Here is a 12,479-nt window from a genome sequence, read left to right as displayed (position 1 = left end):
CCCACGTCCTGTTACCCTGACTTTCTAAGAGTATGAATGCTAATCTACTTGCTGTCAGGGGCAGAAAAGTAGCAAGAGATGTTCCTCTGGACTACCTAAGTGCTAAATATTTTCTGCTTTGCTTACTTTTGTCAAGAGGGCAAAGTCTAAACCAGTTTTCAGAATTGGCCAGAGAAAAGATAGCAAAATAAAAGATACCAAAACGGAGTCTACAAGTTTAATAACTAGTTTTTCTGCTGATGTTTATACAAGAAAATACATTCTTCTCGTTCCTCAAAAATAGAGTGACAAAAACTCAAGGCACAAATTATACAAGAGAATCACTGGGAGTAAGGGTAAGTCTGCTTCTATTTCCATTCTTGATTACTAAGCCATGTCCTTTATTATTGAACAATATCTGTCATTGAAGACATAGTAGCACTGTAGCAGATGTGAGGTAAAAATCTCATTGTGGTTTAGATTTGCATTTTCATAATGATAACCCATGAAGGTGAAATACTATTGTGGTTAAGTTTTGTATTTCCATAAAGATAACCCATGAAGGTAAGAATCTTATTATGGTTTAGTTTTGCATTTATATAATGATAACCTACGGAGATGAAATCTCATTGCAATTAGATTTGCAATTCCATAATGACAACCCATGAAAGACATCATTTTATCTCTCCATTGGGCATGTATGTCTCCTTCAGAGAAATGTCTATTTAGATCCTCTACTCAGTTTTAGTAATTTATACTATATGAAGTGCTTATGTATTTTATATATTTGTGCTTTGATATCTGGTTTGCAAATATATTCTCTATTTCACAGGTCATCTTTTTATCATAATGATGGTTTGTTTTGCTGTACCAATAATTTTTTGAAGAAGTTCCATTTATTTTTTATTTAATTTCACTTGCCTTCAATTATCATTATTGAAATTAGAATTGTGAAATGGTTTTAATTTTAGAGTATTTCTCACAACAATTTTGTTTTGAGATTACATGATAAGCAAAAAGAAGCTGTATCTTGCTCCTCAGAGGGGGTTTCATATGATTAATTTTATACTGACATCGTCTATTGCATTGTAAAACTTACCAAAGCATTAATTTTTGATCATCATCATAAATTCACTGTGGATTTTCTGGTCTTTATATGTGCAACCCATAATGGGTAGGAAAAATTCTATTAAATTTTACTGTGTCTTATCACATGTTTGGAAGTTGTCTACTGCAGGCTGGTCGAGGATACCACTGGTTCTACATTAGGGACATCTGTTACTCAGTCTCTTATCCCCAGTCATGCTAATATAGCTATTTAAGCCTGGCACAGGCAGAGTTCCAGAAGAATAAGCACGATTTTACAAATTCCCTTGAGATCTCAGTTTGAAATTAGCAAGTCACAAGATGGGCACAGTGCCTGTCACTGTCCTCCCGTTGTTCATCCATTTGCTTGAGCGGGCTCAGTAACATCTCCATTGTGAGACTTCTTGTTACTGTATTTGGCATATTGAGTACTCTCAGTAGCTTGCCAGGCTCGTCAAGAGGGGCTCTGCCGTACTGGCTGCGCACAAGGCAAACGCCCTACCGCTGTGCTATCACTCCAGCCCCAGAACCAGGTAAATAAATGTCACCACCTAATGAAAAAATCTAAAATGTCACATTGCAAGGGGTGTAAGATACCTGATGCTGAGAACTTGGGGATTTAAAAAAAATGACTTATTGCATTATAGAACTAAGATTGCCAATGGAAATACGCTTCCTTCTTGTTCGTTCCCTAGCTTAGTCAATCTCTAAATTTTGGGGAAAGATGAACACCTGTCTCTCTTCAGGGATTTCTCCTGACTCTGCTCTCAGGGATCATTTCTGGTGGGCTCAGGGAACTTTACGGGGTTCCAGAAATAAAAACTGGGTCAGCCACCTACAAGACAAGTGCCCTCTTCTGTACAATCACTCTGACTGGAATCTCAAAATTTATTTTAATCTCCTAAGCAAAATCTTTACACTTTAGTTTTTCTAAATGTATTTTCCCCTTGTAACACAAAATTTAATGAAAAAAAATCTAGTGTTTAAAAAAAAAGCCAACATTTTCTTGCAAGACTGTATGATCCAGTCAATAATAATAAACCCGTTTTTCATTATCCTTTTGATTGCTGACCACCAAAATAAGCACTGGCACAACTATAGAATTTTCAGTTGTCTCAAATAGATGCTGAAGGAAGCAGAAATAGAATTGAGGGCATGTAAGGTCAGCATGTGACATACGCATATAATGCTACTCAGCTAAGTGCCACCACCAATTTATATTTGTCACATAATAAAAGTGCAGTTCAACTGTACTATGAAGCCAACTTTCTTTCATTATTAGCTTTATATTAAAGTGATTTGTGGGGTGCAGAAAATTAATTGCAGGGTTAGAAATGCAGAGTAATCTTGTAATTATGGAAAGTAAAACAAAGAAAACAACAGGAAAGTTTTTTCACTTCACGTCTAAGTATGTTAGATAGCAGAATCTAAACAAACAGATACCTAAAGTGCTTACAAAATAATGTGTATCTATGTGCCAGGGATGTATAAATATTTTTCCTCATAAACAGATGTCACTAGTTGGAATGTCTCTGAACTCATTTATGACCACAGGATTAGTATGGTAATTAGCAACTATTTGTACTTCTATTTCCAACTATTTAATACATTTCAGTCTGCTTATTTTATTAGGGGATCATTTTCTGACATTGGAATCTTTCAGTTGTATACTCATTAGTTTATCTGTCTGAATGAAAGATAGTAAATGTTGTTAGAATTTTAATTTGTGAAGGTTAAGGTTGAGAAACAGTTCTGACTATTCAAAGTAACTGAATCTGTGCTAGAACAGAAGCCATCTGACCTAAAACATGTCATGGGAACTCAGAGTTAAATCCTTGGTCCTTGGTATCCTATGGTCTTCTGGATACTTCCTAGAGTGATCCTAAGCACTGTACCCAGTCTCGGGGCACTGCCAGGTAGGGTCCCAAAATAAACAAAACAGAAGTAGTTGACTGGTTAGATTTTATTTAAGTAACCAGTAGAACTTTCCATTTCAAATGTAATATTATTCTTTTTAAATAGTGTTTGTAAAAGTCTACATATACCAATGAATATGATAGAGTTTGAAAACAGCTATATATCTATGTGCTCTCTGCTGTATCTAAGTACTGCTTATCAGTATGGATTTGGGAAAATTATTTTGATGAATAAAACACAGGGGATTAAGCTTTCAGCTGTCTCATTTTTCACGGATATTGCACATACTGGAATATCTTTAATCAATCCAATATTTTAAAAGACTATAATTTGAGTGATGATACTAAGCATTGACTTGATTTTAAGTGATTATAGCAGAAGGAAAAAAATTCTTATAGAAATGTAAATATAAGTTTAGATAAAATATTGAGTGATGATAGGATTATAACAGACTTCTATAGCTTGGAGTTTTTCTGATCTGTGGTTGTCCAGGGTCTTATATATTGTGAATGTTACTATTTTTGTTATATTGCAACTTTACTGTACAGCATGATAGTTTTTATCTTTATTATCTGACTTTATTCACACAACAATATAGTAGCTAAAGGTATCTTTTATCTTCTTTTATGAGGAAAAAGAAAAATATTGAAGTACTCTCTATCACTGACTTATCTGGAGTTCTAAGTATCTCATAAAATTATGTTTAATATAAGTATGCTATTCATTTCACAGGAAGACAGAAATTAAATGCTTACATATGTAAAATATTTAAATGGTAGTTGATATAATGAAAAAAGATTTTATTAGTGAAACACCATGAGGTACAGTTGTAGATTTACAAATTTTTGTGCTTCAGTTTCAGCTGTACAATGATCAAGTACCCATCCCTCCACCAGTGCCCATTCTCCACCACCACTAATCCTAGTATCCCTCCCACCCCTCTCATCCCCCTATCCCACCCTGCCTCTGTGGCAGGGCCCTCCTTTTGTACTCTCTCTCCTTTTGGGTGCTGTGGTTTGCAAAAGAGGCATTGAGTGGCAATCATGTTCAGTCTATAGTATACTTTTAGCATGCATCTCCCATCCTGGGTGGATCTTCCAACATCGTTTGTTTGGTGCTCCCTTCTCTACCTAAGATGCCTTTACCCCTAGAGTATGCAGCTGGCCTCCAAGCCATGGAGTAAACCTCCTGGTACTTATCTCGGCTATTCTTGGGTGTTAGTCTACTATTTTGTTACTTTATGTTCCTCAGATAAATACAGTCTTTCTGCGTCTGTCCCTTTCTTTCTGACTCATTTTGCTTAGCATGTTACTTTCCATGTAGTACCACTTGTATGTAAATTTCATGACTTCATCCTTTCTGACAGCTACATAGTACTCTATTGTGTAGATGTACCAAAGTTTCTTTAACCAGTCATCTATTCTCGGGCACTCAGGTTTTTTCATATTCTAGCTATTGTAAACAGTGCTGCAATGAACAAACAAGTGCAGATGTCACTTCGACTATACTTTTTTGCCTCTCCGGGGTATCTTCCCAGGAGCGGTATTGCTGGGTCAAATGGAAGCTCAATTTCTAGATTTTTGAGAATCGTCCATACTGTTTTCCAAAAGGGCTGAACGAGTCGTCATTCCCACCAGCAGTAAAGGAGGGTCCCTTTCTCACCACATCCGCGCCAACACTGGTTACTTTTGTTCTTTTGGATGTGGGACAGTCTCTGTGGTGTGAAATGATATCTCATTGTTTTGATCTGTATCTCCCTGATGATTAATGATGTAGAGCATTTTCTCATTGCCTTTTAGCCATTTGGATTTCTTCTTTGAGGAACTTTCTGTTAATTTCGTTGCCCAATTTTTTTATGGAGTTGGATGTTTTCTTCTTGTGGAGTTCAACCAGTACTTTGTATATCCTTGATATAAACCCCTTGTCGGATGTGTATTTGGCAAATATCCTTTCCCATTCTGTAGACTGTCTTTGTATTTTGGTCACTATTTCTTTTAAGGTGCAGAAGCTTCTTAGTTTAAGATAGTCCCATTTGTCTATCTCTGTTTTCACTTGGGCTGGAGTGATAGCACAGCGGTAGGGCCTTTGCCTTGCACGCAGCCAACATGGCCGACCTGAGTTTGATTCCCTCACCCCTCTCGGAGAGCCCAGCAAGCTACCGAGAGTATCTCGCCCACACGGCAGAGCCTGGCAAGCTACCCGTGATGTATTTGATACGCCAAACACAGTAACAACAAAGTCTCCAATGGAGATGTTACTTGGCCCACTCAAGCAAATCGATGAACAATGGGATGACAGTGACAGTGACAGTGTTTTCACTTGCTTGGCCAGTGGTGTGACATCTTTGAAGATACCATTAGCTTCAAAGTTGTAGACGGTTTTCCAACCTTGTCTTCAATGTACCTTATGAATTCCAGTCTAATGTTGAGGTCTTAAATCCATTTTTATTTTACTTTTGTACATGGTGTTAGGCAGAGATCTGAGGCCAGTTATTTTGCATATAGCCGTCCAGTTTTGCCAGCACAATTTGTTAAAGAGGCTTTCCTTACTCCACTTCACTTTTCTTTCTCATTTATCAAACATTATTGACAGGGTAGACAATTGTCCTATTTCTTAGATGGAGACAGATGGATGACTGAAATGGCAACATCAAATTTACTAATTACCATGAAATTAAATAGCCACTTAGGTAGGTGTTGGACACTTTTGAACTTCAGAGAAGAGAAACTGATTGTTTTTCTTGGTCATGAAACTTGATGAAGTCCAGAGAGAAAAGGCAGAGTAGAGAAGGGAGAGTGGTTCACTTAGTGATTTAGCAGAAATGCTTTTTGAGATAAAATTATTAGTGCTGCAACTGTTCTATCTTTCATGAGTGGTTGTGACCCTAGTGATTTATAGCTCTCCTATATCACAGTCTTTCTATGTCAAACACAAATTACTAGCTTTTAAATATTTTATGAAATGCCCTGTTCTTAACTTTCAGCCCTCACTTCTATTTATTTTATCATGGCAAAGAAATTTCTTCCCAGCCACAAGTGCAAAAACAAGTGGAATTTGTAGTAAGATGGTGCTTGGCATGAGATCTTTAATTTTTTTCTTAATAACTGAGTCTACATCATCCCCCAGTAGCAAAAAAAAGGCCCAGATATTGTTTCAGTGTATGTTACAATATTCTTTCTCTGAAGGCCCAGTCAGAAATAAGTGTTTCTTAAAGGTAAGCACTCAGCACTATTGGGTGTAGCCTCCCAAAACAAAAACAAAACAAAACAAAAAAACAACCAAAATAAAATAAAAAGAGGGAGCTAGACAATTAAATTACTGACCATTAAGTTACAGGGGGTAACACATGTACAAGTTTGTGAAATGATTCTTGCTAATCTCGATGTTTATCTTAGAACTATTTTATGGAATGAGACTTGTTGCTCTTTGGTAAAGACACAAAATATTTGAGACTTTCAAGCACAGAAACACTGAAGAACAAGTGAAGATTTAAAGGATTTGGTTTCAGTTTCCTTGGCGGATTAAAGGACACCTAGTAAAAGAAAGGAGACACACATCTCAAAATTTATCATACTGCAATGTTTTTAACATCGCACACCTCCAAGAAATATTGAGATCCATGAAGTCTCATGAAAAGAAATCTTATCATTGAAGTGGTGGATACTAGTTAATAATTGAGCAGTTGTTTTATATAATTTTTTCTCCCTAAGAAAGACTTTCCATCACCCACAATGGTTACTTTAAATATTAAGTCAATGCTTAATCACAGTTAATAATTGTCTTTGTTGTTCTTTATTTTATTTAAATGTTTTTTTTAAAATTTATGGATTGACATCCACTGGAACTTTCAGGCAATAGTTTGGTGAATTGGGAATGGTGCCCTGATCATTGTCCTGTGCAGACTTAGCTTTCATGGTGCTTAGACACCATCAGGACCATCCTGGTTGGGCTCCAGGGGCTTCACTGTGGTCCTGGAAATCAAACTCAAGACCTTAGAATATCACGCAAGCAGCCTACTGCTAATATTATCTCCTTGTTTGTGTATATTACGTTTCTAGATATTAAAAATACTTTGGCCCCCGTCGAGCGGCTCTCTGGCATGGTCATGGTTCCAGAGGCACACGGACCTAATTCAGAACGGTGACATATTCGATATGCAAAACACAGTAACAAGTCTCACAATGTTACTGAGCCCACTCGAGCAAATCGATGAACAATGGGAGGACAGTGACAGTGACAGAAATAAATCACCTAATCACTTAATCACTTAACTTCCCGTTAGTCGTCGATTTGCTCGAGCGGGCGCCAGTAACGTCTCCATTTGTCCCTGTCACGTGCTAGTGTAGCCCAATGGCATCTTTTCACTCTGGGAACATGAAGGACCTCAAACCGATCGTTCATGATCTTGACGAAGAAGTCTGACCATCTGGAAGGTGGGCGGCCACGCGGTCTTTTGACATCCCATGGAATCCAGTCAGTAACAGCTCTAGTCCAGCAGTCGTCTTTAAATCTCATTACGTGACCAGCCCATCTGATTTTCGACACCTTGGCAAATGAGACAGCATCCCTGATTCTTGATCGTCGACGGATGTCAGAACTCCGGATTCTTTCTCTCATTTGAGTGAAACGTGATATTCCAAGCATAGCTCTTTCTGTTCTTCTTTGGGAGACCTGAATAGCGTTCTCATCTTGTTTGCGTAGGGCCCAGGTCTCTGAGGCATATGTTAATGCAGGACGAACAGTGGAATCAAGGAGATGTGCCTGGAGCAGGAGGTTCTTCGTCCTCTTAGCTATTTCTTTGACGTTCTTGAAGGCGTTCCAAGCCGCTCTCTTCCTCCTGCGCAGCTTGGGTGCCAGGTCATTTGTCATGTTGACCTCTCGACCTAGGTACACAAAGCTGTTGCATTCGGAGATGGTCGTTCCATTGAGAGCGAATGGGGCGTCAGGAACAAGGCTGTTTCTCATAAACATTGTCTTCGTAAGATTCAGCTGTAGTCCTACCTTTCCACACTCACGGTCAAAGTCGGCCAGCATTTGTGCCGCTTGGCTGATGTTTGGTGTTATTAAAACAATGTCATCAGCAAAGCGGAGGTGGTGTAGTTGCCGACCATCTATCTTCACTCCCATTCCTTCCCATTCAAGTCATCGCATGATGTTATTGAGGGTGGCACTAAAGAGTTTCGGTGAAATGGTATCACCCTGCTGCACCCCTCTCTTGACATCAACGACCACTTCTTTGTAGAATGGTGAGATCCTGATAGTGAATCCGCAATACAGCTCACGGAGGATCCTGATGTATTGGGCTTGAATGCCCTGATTGGCTAGGGCTTCAATGACCGCTTCTGTCTCAACAGAATCAAAGGCCTTCTTTAGATCAATGAACGTTAAACACAGCGGCATCTTGAACTCCCGAGAAACCTCAATGAGCTTGGTTATTGTGTGGATATGGTCGATGGTGCTGAATCCTTTGCGGAACCCTGCTTGCTCGCATGGTTGTCCTTCATCTAGTGTTCTGCCAATCCTATTTAGGATGACTCAAGTGAACAACTTGTAGATGACAGACAATAGGCAGATCGGGCGATAGTTGCCAATGTCATGGATGTCTCCCTTCTTGAACAGTAGTACGGTCCTGCTGGTTTTCCATTGGGATGGAACCTTGCATTCAGACAGGTAGCGAGTGAAGAGCTGAGCCAGTGTATTGATGAGTACTGACGGCAGGTTCTTCAGGTGTTCAGGTCTGACCTTGTCTGGGCCGGGTGCTGTTTGTTTCTTTACCGACGAAATGGCGTGTCGGATTTCAGAAGGGAGAACATTGGGAAAGACATATCCATCCTGTGGAATTTGGAATGTCGTCAAGTGGACATGGCTATCGAAGAGATTTGAGTAGAAGTCATGGATAATCTTCTCCATTGCCATTCTGGAGGATGTGATGGATCCATCAGGACGTCGGAGGGCATTCATCTTGGTCTTATAGTTGGCGAAGGACAGGCAGGCGTTACGAATACTTTTCCCGGCTTCTGCCGCATCTACCAGTACTTCTGCTCTTCTCTCTTTGAGGTCTTCCTTGATCGCATCTCTGCACTGCTTTGCAAGCTCGGACATTAGCTTGCAGTTGCCTGAGGCATGCGCCAAACCATGCTGGCGAATTAGCTCAAGAGTTTTCGAAGATAGGCGATTTTTTGTGTCTATCTCTCTCTTGGCGTTCCTCGCACATTCATGGAGGTGCTGAACCAGTCGATCATATTCCTCATCAATGTTGTCAACAATGGCATCTTCCCATGTTGCCGCAATAGTACCAAAGAGTTCCCAGTTGGTGCTCATTCTGGGAGTTCTCTTTTTGAACTTTGTAGCCCTTTCTCCTCGCTCTGTGAAGTAGAATTTTGCACGAAGGAGATGGTGGTCCGATCCCGTTAGAAATTTTGGGACAACAGCGACATCAGTCAGGCAAAACCGTCAATTGAATATGATGTGGTCTATTTCGTTGTGGAATCGTCCACCGGGAGACTCCCATGTCCATCGTTTAGATTCTGCCTTCTGGAACTGTGAGTTACCATGAATGGTCTTGGTCGACTTGATGAACTCAGACAGTCTCTCACCCTGTTCGTTCCATTCTAGGCCATGGGTCCCGATGTGAAGTTCTTCAGCTGATCTTCTCGGTCCTATCTTGGCATTAAAATCACCCACAATGATCTTGTAGAAGGTGTGGTCTTCTTTATAGAACTTCTCTAGCTCCATGTAGAACTTCTCGATTTCTCTTTCATCATAATGAGATGTTGGTGCATAGACAACGAAGATAGAAACTGCAGACAGTGAGTCTCATCTATTCAAATGTAAACGTCCGATTCGGGTTGTTAGGCATTCGAATGAATCAATGCTCTTGGCCAAGTTTGTGTTGACAAGGACACCGACGCCTCCAACACCTCTTTTATTGCATGTTCCGAGGAACAATTCTTCTCCAGTGTCGAAAACGGCATGGTGAGATTCGTGCCTTCTTGTCTCGGTCAGACCAATGATGTCGTACTTGATCATTCGCGCTTGTACCATCAGGTCCTCGATGGATGCATCTGATGCTAGCGTACGTGCATTGAAAGTACAAACGATCCAATGATCAAGTGCCCATCCCTCCACCAGTGCCCGTCATCCATCCCCATGGGCACTTGATCATTGTATAACTGAAACCCAAGCACAAAATTTGTAAGCCTATAACTGTACCTCATGGTTTTTCACTAATAAAAAAGGAAAAAAAAAAAGAAAGTACAGACGATCATTTTTGTCTTCCTTCGTTGTGGCAGACTAGGTCGGCCTTGAGATTTTGTCGGCCTCTCCTTTCTCATCCTTCTCAGTGCTACCATGTCGGTGAAGCCTTCAGGGTCAGGTGAATGAGACCAGTTGTAGTTACTGGTTTTGGCATATCGAATACACAGCGGATAGCTTGCCAGGCTCTTCCGTGCGGGCGGAATACTCTCGGTAGCTTGCCAGTCTTTCTGAGAGGGATAGAGGCTTTTGGGGCGACCTCTAATCACCCTTGTAGGTGTTACCATATTTGAACCCTATCAAATATGGTACGACAATTTAGAAGATGGTTATTTAGTGTCTTATGATGTGTCGCGCGTCCTGAAAGCGTCCTGGAGTGTGGCGACGGCTGGGTAGTGGAAGTAGTGACAGAAATAAATAAATAAATATATAAAACTGTGGTGTCAAAAAAATGTTTAATTTAAGAAGTATTATATACTACATTACGTTTCTAGAGAGCATCATTAAAAATCATTATCTGTAGAGTCTACAGTAAGTTTCCACTTAAAATCCAATTCTTCTCTATCTTAGCCATGACATTGATCCACAATGGAGAAGCAATTGGGTAAATTAGGTATTCTTCACTCTCCCCCCCCACCTCGCCCAGCTTTATTAAATCAACATTGCAAAGCTGTTCATGATTGGTTTTCAGTCATACAATGTTCTAACATTCATCCCTTCAGTGCACATTTTCCACCACCATTGTCCCCAGTTTCCCTATCAACCCCTCATCCCACCCCCATTTTGTCTCTGTGGCATACACTTCTTTTTTCTCTGTTTCTCTCCTTTGCGGCATTGTGGTTTGCAATAAGGGTACTGAGAGGGCATTATGTGTGTTCCCTTAGCCACTTTCAGCCCACAGATCATATTTAGAGTGATCATTTCTACATGTCATTTCCTCGTGGTCCCTTCTCCTAGTTGCCTTCTCCCTCACCGAAGGCAGGGTTCAGTTTGAAGTAAAAAATACATCAACACAGAAGGCTTAACATATTAGCGATTTCTCATACCAGGATTTTATGTCTCTATAATGAGATTCACTCACCCTTAAAAAAATGTTATAGCTTAGGTAGCATGGTGACAATAGAGATAATGTATATATTGATGTACCAAATGTTTGTACCACCAAAGTCTCCAATACTCTCTGTCAATATCCTAATGTTACTTCTAATTCACCTCTTCATCTCCCCCACATTTCCTTTTATTGTTTATTAATCTTAATTTTATAATCTGAGTCTATTTCTTCCACCATTCTTAGCCTCACATCCAATTCTTAAAATGTCCTTATATTCTGATTTAGATTCAATAGATAATAGACCCATACCTTACTGGTTTTGGGTACGAGGAATGGGGATTCCCCTGCTATGCATTTTTATAGCACTCGGGAATGTCTCTAGACTCTTAAGATCAAAGAACTTGTTTCAGCTCCTCAATTTATTATGAGAAAGTCAGGCAAATACTCAGGGAGGGTCCTCTTTTGCCTTAATTTGAACTTCTAACAAACTCCATAAACTCAAATTGTGAAGGATGCAAATGAAATCCCATTTATTTGTTTCTCATAGAATGCTGCCATAAAATTTTGAGGTTCACTTGAAGTCAGAGAAGGTTAGTAATTTTCTCCATGTTTATTTCTTTTCCTATTTTCTTAAGCACTTGCTATATTGTGCACCTCCTAGGAACAGAATGTTCTCCATTGCCGAAAACCAAGCTAGCTAAGAAAATAGTCATGTCATTAATTACAATTTTGCAAATGGCTCAGAAAACATTCTTTGAAGTAATCCTTACTTCAACCCTGTTTGGAAGATGGATTTATATTAAGGGTAAGAAGGTAAACATTATGTGAAATTCAATGGATGAAGGGGAAAATTAACTTTGCCATGTATAAAATTGTTATCTTAACAGGAATGCCTAAAAGGAATTTCTCCTCAAAATGCTGGTACAGGAGCTGGAATGTTAGCAGAGAGGGTAGGGCGCTCACCTTGCATGCGGTTGACCCGGGTTCGATTCCCAGAATCCCATATGCTCTCCTCAGCACCGCCAGGAGTAATTCCTGAGTGCATGAGCCAGGAGTAATTCCTGTCATTGGCGGGTGTGACCCCAAAAGCAAAAAAAAAATGCTGGTACACCCAAATGGAGGATTATTACACCAAGTAATCCCACACACATCAAGAAGGGCAGTGATGGCATTCGAAAATTAAGACTAAATG

Source organism: Sorex fumeus, unplaced genomic scaffold (genome assembly GCF_029834395.1).
Source record: "Sorex fumeus unplaced genomic scaffold, SorFum_2.1 ptg000265l, whole genome shotgun sequence".
Lineage (NCBI taxonomy): Eukaryota > Metazoa > Chordata > Mammalia > Eulipotyphla > Soricidae > Sorex > Sorex fumeus.
The sequence above is the reverse complement of the archived record's forward strand: the minus strand, read 5'-3'. Positions refer to the sequence as shown.